The sequence below is a fragment of the Beta vulgaris genome, chromosome 7 (genome assembly GCF_026745355.1).
Source record: "Beta vulgaris subsp. vulgaris cultivar EL10 chromosome 7, EL10.2, whole genome shotgun sequence".
NCBI classification, from domain to species: Eukaryota; Viridiplantae; Streptophyta; class Magnoliopsida; order Caryophyllales; family Amaranthaceae; genus Beta; species Beta vulgaris.
This window is the reverse complement of record NC_079208.1, coordinates 50,827,260-50,842,857: the sequence shown is the minus strand read 5'-3', so window position 1 is coordinate 50,842,857 and position 15,598 is coordinate 50,827,260. Positions and strand designations below refer to the sequence as shown.

Here is a 15,598-nt window from a genome sequence, read left to right as displayed (position 1 = left end):
GTTTGGGGACATTGTTATTGCAAACTCGTGCTCAAATATTTTACTTACATTCAAATTAAACATCCAATGTAAGTTGTATGCAGAGAATGGAGGAGAAAAATAATACAGTTTTTAGCGCGTCTCGATGGATTAAAGAAAAAGAGAGAATATGTATGTGTGATACTGAAGTTAGGGTCAATAAAATGCATTATAATCTAGAATATATGATATAACTAATATACTCCAACGCTTAACTAATATACTCCAGCGCTTAACTAATTTATCCAGAAGCAATATAAGGCTAGCATAACTAATAAATGTAAGCGCTTAACTAATTCTACTGCTGGTTTGATGCACGTGTGTGATGTTAGCATGACATCAGCGGTCTCACGTTAACACTAGCGTGAGATCGTCTCTCCAAAAATGAGCTCGTTTTTTTTTTTTTTTGACATAAGCGTAATCAATTACCTTATTTTTTGATGAAGACAAGATAACCTAATTTATATCAATCCCACAACCTATAACAAACACGCTAAAACTAGATTAAAACAGTAAACAAAACTAGGAGAGCAAGCAAGCACACATGTATAATGACATAATGTCTTGAATGATCTGTTGACCTCTAACTCTTCTTATCTTACACCCTTAAAAAGTTGGAAGATGGGAACTATTCATTTCTACAGTGTTCTGAGTCACAAACAAGCGAAATTCACTGTTCATAAGAATGGGAAAATCTGAGCCTTCCATCGTTGCAACATCTAAACCGCACGATTAATTTTTGTTCCTTCTCCCTTATTCCTCGTATCTCTCTGTCTTCTCCCTCATATTTTCCTCCAGGTTACAAAAGTTAGGGTTTTAGCTATGGCAAAACACGGAGAATCCAAGGATATATCAACGCCAGAGAAGATCATCAATGCGACTCTTCTTCTTCTACTTCTGATTCTGAATTCGTGAGGTCAGAATTCGTGAGGTCAGAATTCGTGAACACGATTTCTCTCTCCTTGAATTTATCATATTTTGTTGTGTTTCGCGATTTTCTAGATCTAGAAAATTTAGGGTTTTGGCTATGGTTTTGCACGCAGAAATCGAAGGCCAAATCAACGCTTGAGAAGATCGCCCAGAAAAATCACCAATGAGAATCATCTTCCAATTCCGATTCCAAATTCGTCAGTCAGTTAATAGCTCCTCTCAATTGTTCGCGGTCAAGGCGGAGGAGATAATGAGGAAGATAACAAGTTTTAGAGTGTATTTTAAATTGTAAGTAATATATTTCATTGAATTCGATTTTTTTTTTCAGGGTTTGGTGTTGATGTTGAATCTATAAATCTATAAATTTGGGAAAAAAGCTAATTAGATTTTCTAATCCACTCTTCTCTTCCGAACTCCCCTGTAGATTAAGAAAAAAATCCCGTGTTCTATTTTGCTGCAGCTTTCAAACCTCTACTCACAGACGGCACACAAATCCAACGTTTTTCTCAAAGCGTGGTAGTTTTTCTATTTTAATCTTTAATTTCTTCGATATTTTCAGAAATGAAACCATAATTTTGATGAATTTCAGTTTTCGTTGATAAATTTTAATTTCTGTTATATTTATTTGCGATTTCATAGGGTTTGTTCTGGCGGGTAAAGGAAGCATTTCTCAACTGGAATGTATAGTTTGCCTTTGAAGAAATTACATGAATTCTCATGGATACTCATAGATCTGGGTAAGATTAGCTTTTTGTTGGCGATTTTAAGATGATTTTGTTTTGGTTGCTTTTGTTTGTTCTTGTTTAACGTGATAATCAGGTTTTTTAAAAGAAAAAAAATGTGTCCAGAGATTTTCTTCTGTATACTACTAAAGATGGAAAACTTATCAGGTGATCTACAGTAATTGTTTTGTATATGTGAAAACAATCTTATGTGCCCTTTGGTTTATAGAAATTGAGGCGCTCTTTGTTCTGTTGTTTATTAAGCACCATTTTGCATTGTTTCTTTCCTGTTTAAGTGTTTTCAGACAGGTTGTATAACTTTGCCTTTTTTCCTTTTTTAAATTATGTACATGAGAAAGTTTGTATGAGTTGAATTCAACACACATTAATACCCATAATATTCATGCAACTGGTTGCACGTTGACATCAAGTATAGTAGCTGAGTTAGCCAAAGGTTTACTGATGCTATCACCTGTTAAGGTGTTCTTTCTTTAATTTTGCCGCTATCTCAGTAGGTGTCCATGTGTATTAGGAGGTCATTGATACCTTGCCTCTGAAAACTTGCAAGCTTTATGTGTCATCACTTTCTTCTCAGACCTACTTTTTATAGTTTACTAAAAGGAGGATCATGACATGGTTATAATCTCATCTTATACATGGATCTAAATTAGGTCTATAGTCCATTCTTTCTTACTTATGCTATCTCGTAAATAGGGTAACATTCAAGCAAGATGTCTTGGATGAAACTGGGGACATGGCTTTCACATCATTTAGCGAAGAGTGTGAGAACCCTATGCAAGCTCCCGTTTGCTGAAATATACTCGCAGTGAAAGACGTAAGCATTTTTCTTTTTGTTACAGATCTTATTTTTATCGTTAGTATGAAACAGTGCAATGTTTTAATCTTTGTGCAATGAGGTAGTCTACAACCCATATGTTGTAGCAAAGAAACCTATAATAAGCGCAATGTATATTACACTTACAGGCATCATAGATGCACCAAAGACAAACCCCCTTAGATGCATGAGCAAATACATGCAGACAGGAATACTCATATTCAAAGACTGGCTTACGGTAGCTTGTAGAAAATTGTCTTATTAGAGTTAGCCCATCATGATGTTCCTTTTCAGTTAGCATTGGGATAGGCTCTATGTTATCTTATGTCATATCATCAAGTTTGATGGCATTCATTCTTGCAGGTTAGCCTATTATATTCATGGATTAGGGTCTAAGGATAATGCACCTCATGAATATCACATAATATATGGTGTTGATTATTAACTCTCCATTTTTAGTTGATATGAGGTAAAATCATACACTTGTGTAAAGCATGAATTACAATTCTTTGGGTTTGGTCATAACCACTATCAAATCAATTGGTCGTTTGAATTTAAATTAGTTATACTCATTCATTTAAAAAGGTGTTATGCTTATTATGTTATTCCTTCTTTTATCTTCTTATCATTTGTTCTTTCTCTTTAGATCTTATAATCTTGGCTTTTTAAGTTGGAGAATTGACTTTCTTGGCCGGAATCCGGCATTGTGGGCTGTATTATATTCTTATGTCACTGGATAAAGGCATTGATATTGGTATGGGTTAGAGTTTAATCCTGGAGCACGGAAAAATTTGAAGACTTCAAAACAATAGATAATATGATAGTATCTAACCATATGTATTAAACAATTTTTTGATTTATTTAAATACGTTTTTGGTGGGTAAACACAGAAATTAAGCTTTCACAGATTAGTGAAATGTCCTTCAATACAAAGGCACAGAATTATGGATGAGTCTCCTCTAACCTGACTCTAGCTTCTCCAATTAGATTATATGTATTTGGTAACCTATACTTTATTTCTATATCTACAAGAATATCAATGTGTTGAATGCCTCACTTTCGATAAACTTGCTTTCATAGCATGTCTTGTCCAGAACACTGAATGTTTCTTTCTTTCAATCTCACTTTCATACTTATCTCTGTTGGTATTATATTTTGTCAACTATTTTGTTTATTTATTATAGTTTTTTGGGATATGTTACGATTTGATATGGAATATGTTGAGTTCTTACGGTGGTACTTCGCTGTTAATTTTCATTGATTAACACAGATGGGGTTTCTGAAATTTGCGGATCTTCACCGTTTTTGGTGTTTAATGTTATTAATGGTGTGGTCTTGGGGGAATGCCTAAAATATCTTCTGTCTCTCTTACCATCCATCCCCTTTCCTCTTCGAAACTGAAACCCTAGACCTGCACTCCTGCTTCCACCAATGGCGATTCCTCTACTTCGCCATCTTCTTTGGTCGCTTTGATCCCTCTCAGGCGAAGAAGATGAAGAATACGGCGGTGAGAATGACACCCCGACTATAAAATCCGGCGATAACTTAGGGTTTGACTACCTTGCTATCAATCCATCATCCATCAACTCTCGAACAATCATTTTCTTACAATTGTTCGCGCCCAAATGAAAATCACATCGTCCACACCAGGTTAGATACTTAGATTTCTTTCATATAATTGGGTTTTTGGCTTCTCAAATCATATGTTCTTTTTGTATTCTTCAGATCCTTGTTTTTTCCCTCTAACTTTGCTTTTTCTAATTTGTGTTTTGCTTTGGTTTAGCCGTTTAGGGTAATATGAATCTCATCGCATCCGCTTTTTCTCTCGTATGTTTTCTTGAATCTCCTCGTAGGATTTGTGTATGTTGGTTTCATCGATTCTTCTATGGTTTCAAATTGCTTTGTTGTTTGATTTTGAATATAGAGTTAGGTCTGATTTAGTATTTTTTTTTATTTTGCAATTTGTCGAGAAATTCCCTTTTCTATGCTTTTAAGTGAATATGATAGTTCTTCTATTATAAAAGCAGAGAAAAGGAAAAGCCTTTGGGTTAGTCGTTGCCTTTTCTCTCTCCTGTTCTTCGCCCAGCTTCCATGGATGACGATAAGGTAATTCTTCTTCTTCTCTCTCTTCCTCTTTTCTTATTTTACTGTATCGTTTGTGTTTAGATCTAGGCCGCCAAAATTATTCTTATTTTACCTTTTTAATGCTCAATTCGACATCAATTTATGAGTTTTTTGATAGCTAATCAACAACATAGCATCGAAGGAAACAAGATAATAATAATAAACAGATCCACATCAAAACATAAAATTATACGTAAAATTAAAAGTTACCCAATAACACAATCAAACGATACAATTGCGGAATGAAAATTGAGGTAAAAATTTAACAATCGCAAAGAAAAAAAAAAGGCCTGGGTAAATACTGATTTTGCTGGGTTTTCTTTTTACGAAGTTGTGATTAAAAGACCTTCAAAAATCAATACTAATTTCTCTCTTCAAAATTTTACTTGTATGATGTAAATTGGGTTAAGAGTAGAATAAGGTAGATCTGCAACAAAGAAAGAGCTTCAATCATATACTACTTGTGTGTTGAGTATTTTATTTTAACCACAAAACGTATAAAATTGTCTTATTTTGTTCATCTTAGACCTTTTAAAAGTGGGAATTAGCCACACTATTTCTTTTGATAGTGTTATGGGTGACGAAAGGTAGATCCAGGGTTCTTTCTTGATTTGCTATTAGAGTCCTAACCGGTGTAAAACGTGCAAGTTAATTAGTTGCATTATCTTTAGTTGCAGAATATATTAATTCATTTACTTTTTTTGTTTTAAAATTCTGGTAGAATTGTTAGAAGTTTTATAATAAGATGGGTGATTATCAAAAAAGGAAATTCATCTTGAAGAATCAAAAAAGGAAGTTTGAAAATTACTTTCACGGAAGCATCTCCATATTTTTAAAGAGTATATTAAGATTTAAGATAGAATTATAAGAACTAATTATCATCATTTCATCTTGGATATCGAGAAGTCTGCTGGGAACAATTGTATAGGAGATAGTATTATAGTCAAGACCTTAGCTATTTCGAAGCTGCAAAGAGTCGGAGTCAAGTGACAGTTACTATTATATATATATTAAAGTTTGTATGCCCTTTATATGCAGGCAATTGCTGTCACCACATGTATCCGAGAATCGTGGCCAGTTTTGTTGCTTACGCGTCTTCTTTGCGTCTGCATTGGGCTTCTGTGAGTACCATTTTTGATGTGTTATTCTTAACTGAAAGATTTGATGCAATGTATATTCATTTGTATTGTCATGTAACTATAACATAACGTATGCATACTTAAAGCTGAATCATATACTATGTAGTAGCAGCTGAATCATATAGGTACTAGCTACTAGGTTATTAGCTACTGTATGCCTGTATCCCCTTGTAATTATAAATACCTGACACATGCTTTTGTAATTGCCCTCCATTAGAGAAGTCATGGTTTCCTTTGTCATCTTTTCTCCAAGAATAATCTTCACACTTTTCTGTTTGAGATGCTCCGATATGAACTCTATTGTTGTACAAAAAAAGTGTGAAATCTTACACTGATGGAGGGAGTTAGTAATTTTCTAACTATTTCTTATATCTTATATTCTATGGTGAATGCTTTTTTTTATTTCACTGCAAAATAATATCTTTAGCAAGTATATTGTTGCAGTATCTCTGGCCTCCTATACTGAAGAAGGTATTTACATATTGGCAGCTAAACCAGCTGCTTCAGGTAGCACAGAAATGTCAAAGCACGCTTGCTGACGTTGGATCTGAAGGAGTTTCTTCACAAGATCTACAAACAAACAGTAATATGTGAGTTTATTGATATTTAATTAAAGAAATTAATGAGCCTAACAGTCCAATATGCTTAGAAATGCAAGACATGTTCCATCCCTTGTCAGCTTTTATCCGAAGGTTTACAAACAGTAGAGCATTGTGCGTGCCCCTACACATGTTTATGGATTTTGAAACCAGATTGTCTGTCCTGAATCTGAATAGTTCAGATGCTTTTTTTTTATAAGGAAAGAGATAATATATATGTTCTGTATTAAAATTATGAGTTCCCTTCAATTCTTGTGTGAGTTAATAATTCAAGTTTAATTATGTATGATGCAACAGGGTTGTAACAGCTGGTCATCAGCTTGCTAAGAGCTTGGAGTTACAATCACTCATTGACTTGGGATTCTCTAAAAGATATGTTAGTTTTTGTGCCTTTTAAATTTAGAATAGATCATGTTATTTTGTATTGAAGTCCCTAGATGTTAGTTGAATCCAATGACTTCTTTTAAAGCATTGAAATAAGTGGATTTAGTTAGGCAATTGATATAGCTTACAGATATACATCGACATCCTGTTGAAGTATACCTTACAGTAATTAACTGTGCTGTCAATTTTCTCAACTGCACGAATTTGCACTCTTTAATTACTTCTTTTTTCCCTAATACTCTACTACTCCATATTTGTTGTGCTACACGCAATTATGTCTTATACTCTTATTGAAGAAGTTGTGCATTTAAAAGGAAATTGTTATTTCCTTTTGAAGTGATTATTATTGTCTACCTTTATGAGTTAAGAGATTATGGTAGTTTACGTAGAATGTTCTTCTTTCTCTCTCTGAACTAAGGTAATATTCTCAGTTGTCTTTCCTCAAAGTTAACATTTTCTTACTTTTTTGCGCTAACCAAATGTTATATCTCATCCGGGAAAGAAGGTAGCATCAAAGCAATATTTGCGTTTATTGTGTTACATGTATCAGACCGTTTTTGTGCTGGTTACTACTATTAGCAATGCTCTCATATCCTGGCAACTAAGATGCAAAAATCTGGAAACTTGTAACTTGACTGTGTTTCTATTTCTTAATTGCCACATAATGCATGAATTTTAACGTGGGAACAATTTATCTTCTGCTCTTGACATGGTGCATATGCTATTTGCAGGTGCAGAATGATATGACTGCTCCAATGCAACATTATTTCATATTTACAGGTCACAGTTCTTATTTAACGGGGATTCAACTAAGTAGCGACTGCAGTGATGTACCAATAATCGTCAAGGCGTTGCATAGAGGAGTCAAGGTGATTGAACTTGATATATGGCCTAATTCATCGAAAGATGATGTTAATGTTCTTCATGGAAGGTTGTAGACTTGTGTTCTTTCTCTAAATTTAATATTTATGATGGTTTATTGTTTAACACCTAACTTACTTTTCCTTCGGTATCTTTTTCAATTGCTACACTTTGTTATCGCGCTTGGCAGCACAAAACTTTGACTATCAATGTTTCCATGTGTTTTTGGTGTTAAATGGAAGCAGAGGAAATACCTCTTTAAACTATACTGATATAGTGATATTTGTTTTCATGTGTTGGTGGTTAAAGGAAGCAGAGTAAATACGTCTTTAAACCTTCTTAGCGCTTACCTTTTGAACTTTGTCTATACTTTTAGGACCTTAACAGCTCCGGTATCAATCCTCAAATGCTTGAATTCTATCAAAGAACATGCTTTTGCAACATCTCATTATCCATTATTAATAACTTTGGAAGACCACCTTACTTCTGACCTTCAAGCTAAAGTTGCTAAGGTAGCTTTTGAGTAAACTTTTTACATTTTAATTGTGTCTCCTACACCTTTTTGTCTATATCTTTTCATGATGACTTATTAACTTTACTTTTAGATGGTTACTGAAATATTTGGGGAAATGTTGTACTGTTCCGAGACTAAGCACTTCAAAATGGTTTGGACAAACTTAGACGTCTTAGCTTGAGTGAACAAGCTCTTGCAAGGGGTACTATAGGAGAATTAATCTTACTAAATACTGTCTTTCATTGTAGTCCAATTATATGGGCTCACTTTAATAATAATATCTACTTATGAGTGATAAAAGGATAAAGGTGAGAGGTGAGAGGAAGAGAGAGCGAGAGGATGGAGAGTTTTAGTAGGACAAGTCATTCTCATATGAATAGGATATCAGTGGGGAATCAGTCTTACTATATACTTTTTCTTTCCATTTTAGTGTAATTATATGGACTTGTTGAAATCTTACTAATTACTTAGCTTATGAGTGAAAATAAGGCAAAGGAAAGGAGGGAGCCTAGACAAGGAGGGAAAAAAAGCAAGAGGATGGAGAGACCATGTAGAAGGAAACTTTTTCATTTGAAGAAGGAATTAGCTTACTAATATAATGAGGGTATATATGAGGGTAAGAGGGGACTTTCTAATACGATGAGAGTAAGAGGGGACTCTCTAATATGATAAGAGTATATAGAAGGGGATCTAGCCTTATTAATTACTTTCTCTTTCATCTTATTAGTTTAATTATATGGCATCGTTGAAATCTTACTATTCACTTTGTGTATGAGTGGGGGAGGGGAGGGAAGAGAGGGAGATGGTAGAAAGAAGAGTGGTTGAGTGTGATGGAGAAGATAAAAGATGTTAGAGGTTGAACAAGAAAGGAGGTCAGAATAACAAAAGGAGAAATAAAGAGTCAAGTGCACAGAGGAGATTTTTGACCTTGTATCTTAATAACTAAACACAACTTATTAGAAAAACTACAATAATTATTAAATTGGAAAAGACCCGTCACAATCACCTTGCCGCCACCACCACCACGCCACCACTATGTTAAAACCACCATCAGAACCAACACCACAACCTCCCCGCTACCACCCTCTTCCATTTCTTTCAAATTCTTATACCAAAATTCACGAAAATTCAAAAATCCTTCACCAAACTCCTCTTCATGTTTTGAATAATCTTTCATCTTTGTAACCTGTCATTGAAGCATTGATAGAAAATGAAGAGCTTATTTCTTCAATGTTTGTAACATGTCATTGAAGAACAAATGAAAAATCTCATTTGATTCTAAGCTTTTGTTGTTCAGTGTCATGCTTATCCAATTATATTTCTTTCTCTATTTGGTTGTCTTCAGTACCTATATAAACTATCATGTTATTTGTCCATCTTCACTAGCAAAAGATATGCTACTAGGGAGTATTAGATTAATAAAATGATTCTTGGGACGTAAGCCAATATCAATAGTTAGATATTTAGAACAATTCTTCAATTGATTCTGCATTAGGTTGGTTAAGAGTTAGACCTTGATTAATTCTAGATTGGTTAATTAAGTAATGAGTCCATGATTAAAAAAAAAGGACACAAATATTTGAGGTGTTCTATTTCGTTTGTATATCTTCTAAAGGTGATTGTGATTCAAATGGGATCAAGTTAATCTACTGTTGCTAGATTTAAAGTTGTTTTGCTGCTTATACCTGCATCATAAGCTTAGAAGGCTAGGGATTCTAGCTAATGTTGATTCTTTCTTCTTGAAAATCTCTAATTCGAACTCAAACATATTTTTGTGTTGATGCTTTCATCTCAAACAATCTTGATTTTTTGAAATTACACAGGATTTGGGAGAACCAGTCATATGATCGCAAGAGGAATCCTTTTGAAGGATAAGGTTGAGATCATCATTGTCAAGGATCCTCTCATCACCACAGATTAGATGATTTTTTTTTTTTTATTGAAGTATTCATTTGAAGGAGGGCGAAGAATGGAGAGGATTTGAGGAGCAATACAATGTTGAGTGTTTTTGGTAATCTTAATGTAGAGTTGGACACGTCTAATTTTTTTCCTTTTGTAGATTTTGAAAATATCATCGATGTAGTTACACGTGAAAGGTTTTGCTCTTTTAATATTGTTTTTGGTAATCTTAAGCTTCAAATAGACTATTTTTCCTTTAAAGTACATGTTGAGTACAATGCTTTCTTTGTTAGAAAACAACATTTGCTTAAGTTTTCACAATGAACCTGAATAGTCTAGGTGAATTCAACTTATTTTAAAAGTAGGAATGTCTTTAAATTTCAAATTATCTTTGTTCTTTGTTTGGGTCTTATGTGAATTACTTTTTCCTACTTCTCTCAATCATGACTATGTGAATTATAAAGTGGAATGTCTTCAAATTTCAAGTCTCTAAGTCCTTGTGGATTTGCACTCTCTACACAAAGAATTTACCAGCATCTTTCATTCACTGAAATGATGATTTTTTTAATCCAAGTCACGCCAAATACATCATATACTAGAAATAGGGTGCTACGATGGGAAATTATAAACATCTTACGTTAATAAGCCAAAGCTCCATTGACAAATGCTTCAAAGACATGATGGAAGCCTCCATGTTAACCAGTTCAACATTTTATTATTATTGGAAATTGCTAGATATTACGTTCAAATTGTTCTTTAAACAACCAATACCATGCATTTTTTTCAACGTTATATGGACAAGTAACCAGTTTTAGTACAAGCACATACTCTTCGTGGTTTGCTAATGCAATTCAAACACATTACGTGCTTACCACCTATTTGAAACCAATTGTAAAAAATGTTATCGTACTAATTACACCTAATAAATTGAATACGAATTACAACTATTTTGGGGTGTTGTACGCGTAGAGTATTGAAATCTAAAATGCATCTGACAAATTATGAGTACCGCAATTACACTATGCAGTGACAAAATGCACCTAACAAATTTTAAAATTAAGTATTGAACATTACTATATTTTTCAATTATCTAAATTCTTGCTAAACATGAACGCTTTGTGATTAGAGTAATACTTCCTGTTTTTATTTCCACCGACGACATAAACGCTATTTGATACGAGTCTTGATGGACATGCTGCATCTCAGGTGCGATGAAGTCGTACTATGTAAACACGTTCTATTTCGTTATAGTCTACTTATATAGGTTCGCTCAAATCTTTTTTTTTTTTTTTTTTGGCAATTCAAAATTGTTATTGAAAACCAAAAAAATTGGGTACAACCAACAACATTAGAGTAACAGACTACTCTTAATGCCCACCATACAAGCCACAGTAGCTGTTTACAACACTAACATTTGTTTTTGCTTCTCACTACATCTAACTGCAACTCTAAAAATGATACTTCTAGCAAGTTGATTAGGATTCACATCTGAATCTCTAAAAAAATTCGCATTTCTCTGTAACCAGATGGAATACAAACTCTCTGTATACATCATAACAAACAGTTTACTGCTATCCTTAGTACTACGAGCTCTCCTGATAGCCAACTCCAGTTCATGATGAGCATTACCTTGAGGCTGCAAATTCAAATATCTGAGAACATTGCACCAGACTGTATTGCTGTAATGACAGTTGAAGAACAAGAGGTTCGCTCAAATCTTACTATATACTTAACTTATGAGTGATACTTTTTTTTTCTCCTTGATGTCAGAAATAGGATCATGCAATGGAAGCTTATATCAATTTTGTGAGAGTAGGTTGACGGTCCATTCAAAAGCACTTTAGAAACATGTGAAATAATACAACGAAGCAATAAGTGTCAGTTTAGAGAACTCTCTATAATTGTTACATTTAATTTTTAAATTGCACTTCAAACAACCACCAATTAATTGTGGATGTACACCTTACTTTTGTGCTTTGCCCCATGCACTCAAAACAACAAGTACCCATTTGGAATAATTACTTTACAATCATCTTGTTAATTGAAACAAACGTAATTCGAATAAGTACGCTATTTCGGAGTGGCGCGCACGTAGGCACGCAGTTAAAACATCATGTTCACATCCTTGTTTCTATGTGCAACTACCCACTGTTAGCATTAACTTTCATAAACAGAGTGCTGCAATGGAGTATACTCTATATCTTGCGAGAATAGATTGTAGATTCGCTTTAAAAACACTCCAATGGCACGCGCAAAAGCTCCAAGTTACCAACAAGTTTTGAATCAAAGTTGTTAACTTAACTATTAGAATTTCACTTGAAATAAATAAACTTATTTATGTATTTCTTTTGCAAATGAAAGTTATGAGGAAAAAACCGTTTTTGCAAATCGTTATTAATTGATTTGCCTAATGCACTTAATACACCTTCTGTATGTACCACCTTTTGGAAATACGTGATAAACAAATATTTTACTACTCAATAATAGCAAACTACAAATATCACAAGATAATTTGTAAAAATTCAAAAAATCTTAAAGGACAAGAGAGAAGGAAGGAAAGGAAAAGAGAGGCGAATAATGTTGTATTTGACGCTATAAACAAAAACATAACAACCAAGAAAGAGGGGAGGACAAAGAGAGAGGAGCACTTCCAAAGATCTTCTATAGTCGCAAAAACACATATCAGAAGAAGGATAAAGATCGAGAAACAAACATATAGGAAGAAGGATAAAGATCAAGAGGTAGGAACGTAGGTTTGGGATTCTGATAGTTTAATGTATGCATCACACATGCACTCGCACGTACTCGCACGCGTGCGCGCACGCATACATCACTAATAATATCTAATATAGTAGAAAGCATCAAATATCTTCTTTTTTTAATAGAGAAAAAGCATCAAGTATCTTAGCATATAGCTTGACATTCAATTACTAATTATATTTAACTTTATTCGAATATTACAAATACAACATTCTTGGATCATTGCTGCCTATGAACAATATGAAGTGCTTTTCAAAATGCCAGCCGAACATATTAGCAATTTATCGACTAATGTAAGCACTCTTGCACTTAACACTTTTTCTTACTTTGCACACATACTCATACTTGATTTAAATGTACATTGATCTAATTCCTCGACTATTTGCATCCTCTTGCTAGGCCTTTACCAACATTTTTTGTGAACTAATGACAACAAGGTACTTGATGCACATCACAACAACTGCATCAATTTCCAGAAATAGGGTGCTGCAGTGGGGAGCCCACTATCTACAGGAATAAATTATAGCTCCGTTTCAACAACACTTCAAAGGCACGCGAGAAACCTACAAGTTAACACCAACTTTTAAATCAAAGTTGTTACATTAGCTATTGGATTGTACTTCAAATAAACTTAATTATGTATTCTCTTTTCAAATGAAATTAACGAGTAAATAAATCGTGTTTGCACACCGTACTTCATTGGTTTGCCTGATGCAACTAATACAACGTGTGTACTCAGTGTCTGTTTGGAATACGTGCTAAATAGATATTTCACCATTTAACGGATTACAAATATCACAATTATACTATTTTGGGGCGCCGTGCGCGTAGGCGCGCGGAGCAACAACTAGTACACATAAAAGAATATTCTTTTACCGACAACTAGAAATAATTGAACTTCCATAGCATTTCTCAAGTAGTGATGAGCAAAGATTAAAGACATTATACTAGTCCTTTCTTAAAGTGGGAAACCTTTGGTTTTGTGATTCCTTTCTCCTCGAGCACTCATTAAGCATATGTATATCCCTCAAAATGCTCTTTTTCACATGATCAAATTCATAGAATTTGCCAAGAAACAAACAAGTACTTCATGAGTAGCTGTTTTTATTATACTAATAATTATTATTATAAGGCAAAAGTGTAAAGCGTGTTTTCCCTCAGTAAATATAAATAACAATAAAAAAAAGTGCAAAGCATGTTTGACATGGTAAAAAAGACCCGTTTATAATCTTTTAGCTAGATTTATTACTAATGGAATGATAGGTGCGCTGTACTCCAGCTTTGTGTGATAATGATAGCAAAGAAGAAAGTTCAAAGGATTAGGGAGATAATCTTCACTTTTTTGTACTTCGTTTGTTATTAATTAATATTTGATCATGTATCGTCTGCTTCTCTATTCACAATTCTTTTCTAACATAAAGGAGTGTTATTATTGATAGTAGATTGTAGTCTAATATTTATAAGATAATTTTCAAAATGAGAAGAGCTAAAGTCATTTTAGATGTTGATGTGAGAAATGACTCTCGTATAAAAAATGTAATGTTTTAATGGTTTACTATTTACGTTCGTATTTATTAAACATCGCCTGTATTTTGTATTTTTTTTAAAAGAACTTCTTTTACTTAAGAAAATATCAAAACTTCATGAATTTTTTTAGTATGAACCGAGCCAATTTTTAATTTCTATCATGGTGAAAACAACTATTTTTTCCGGTTCCACCATGGAGGAACCGCTTTTTTCCTCCATTTAATTTCGGTGTCATGAACAGTGAAAAAAATTGAAATCTTACAACAAGGGGAGGAGGAAGGGGTGGGTTTAACACTCCATGCCCACTAGTAGTATTGTCCTCTTTGGGCCCTATTCCGCAAGGTTTTGCTTCGGCGTAGAACCAAAATCCTACCCAAAAGGTCTATACAAGGTTTAGGTATCCACCTCTATATAAAGAAGGCTTCGTTCTCCTTAGAGTTTGCGTCCTTGTAGACATTACAGGACATCGAAATGGATCGTGGGTTTGATTCCATTTGTAACACCCGACGCATATCGATTCGAGTCCATGGTCACCAACGCGCATCCAGGGCCAACAAATGTCATCAATAACCAACACAAGTTTTTCCAGCGCATGTTGTCCGCACTCATACGCACCCTGAGAAACTTCCAAGGAGGTCACCCATCGCAAGACTACTCCTAGCCAAACATGCTTAACTCTATAGTAACTAAGGAAATGAGCTTTTTAAAAGAAATATGTATCTTGTTCGAATAAGTAGCCTGCTAAATCCTTTAAAGCAAGCATGAGGGGATCACATATACTCCTCCACTTAAGAATAACAACGCCCTCGTTGCATCTAAGTACTTCACATATTTGGCCACTGGTGGGGACAAGGTGGGGGACTGGTGGGGGCAGGGTGGGGTGGGATAGGGGTGGGGTGGGTTGATAGTGGTGGCTAATGGTGTGCACCGGTCCAAAATTGAATCGGAATTCGAAATTTTTTTAGACTGGGTCCAGATCGGAATGTTCCGGTCCCGGTTCGAATCGGAATATTCCGGCCCTAGTTCGGTTTCAGAACGGTTGGACAGAAATTTGTATTCTTTTATTCAAATTTTTTTTTTTTGCTAATGTTTAATCATATTAATAAATTCGATAGATTAAAAACTAGTAATACTAAAAGCAATAAAGAACTTTATAACTTTTCTAAGTTTTAAACTTTTTTTTAACCTTCAAACCAATTTTTACAAAAAAGAAAAATTCAGTCGATCCATTCTTATCCGGACCGGAACGAAAACCTAGTCCATTCCGATTCGATCCCGGTCCGAAT

The 15,598-nt window shown here is 34.2% G+C and overlaps 1 long non-coding RNA gene across 5 annotated transcripts; it reads left to right on the top strand.

Moving 5' to 3' along the window:
* Positions 1 to 3,924: 3,924 nt before the first annotated feature.
* On the top strand, positions 3,925 to 6,857 carry LOC104899643 (uncharacterized). Of its 5 annotated transcripts, none has more exons than XR_008970342.1 (6): positions 3,927 to 4,155; positions 4,289 to 4,332; positions 4,530 to 4,611; positions 5,668 to 5,750; positions 6,258 to 6,358; positions 6,665 to 6,857. It is a non-coding gene; the product is annotated as an uncharacterized LOC104899643 (long non-coding RNA). The 5 variants fall into 5 exon arrangements; XR_008970341.1 differs by having other exon boundaries at positions 3,928 to 4,155; positions 4,533 to 4,611; positions 6,665 to 6,856; XR_008970340.1 differs by having other exon boundaries at positions 3,932 to 4,332; positions 6,665 to 6,852.
* Positions 6,858 to 15,598: the final 8,741 nt, after the last annotated feature.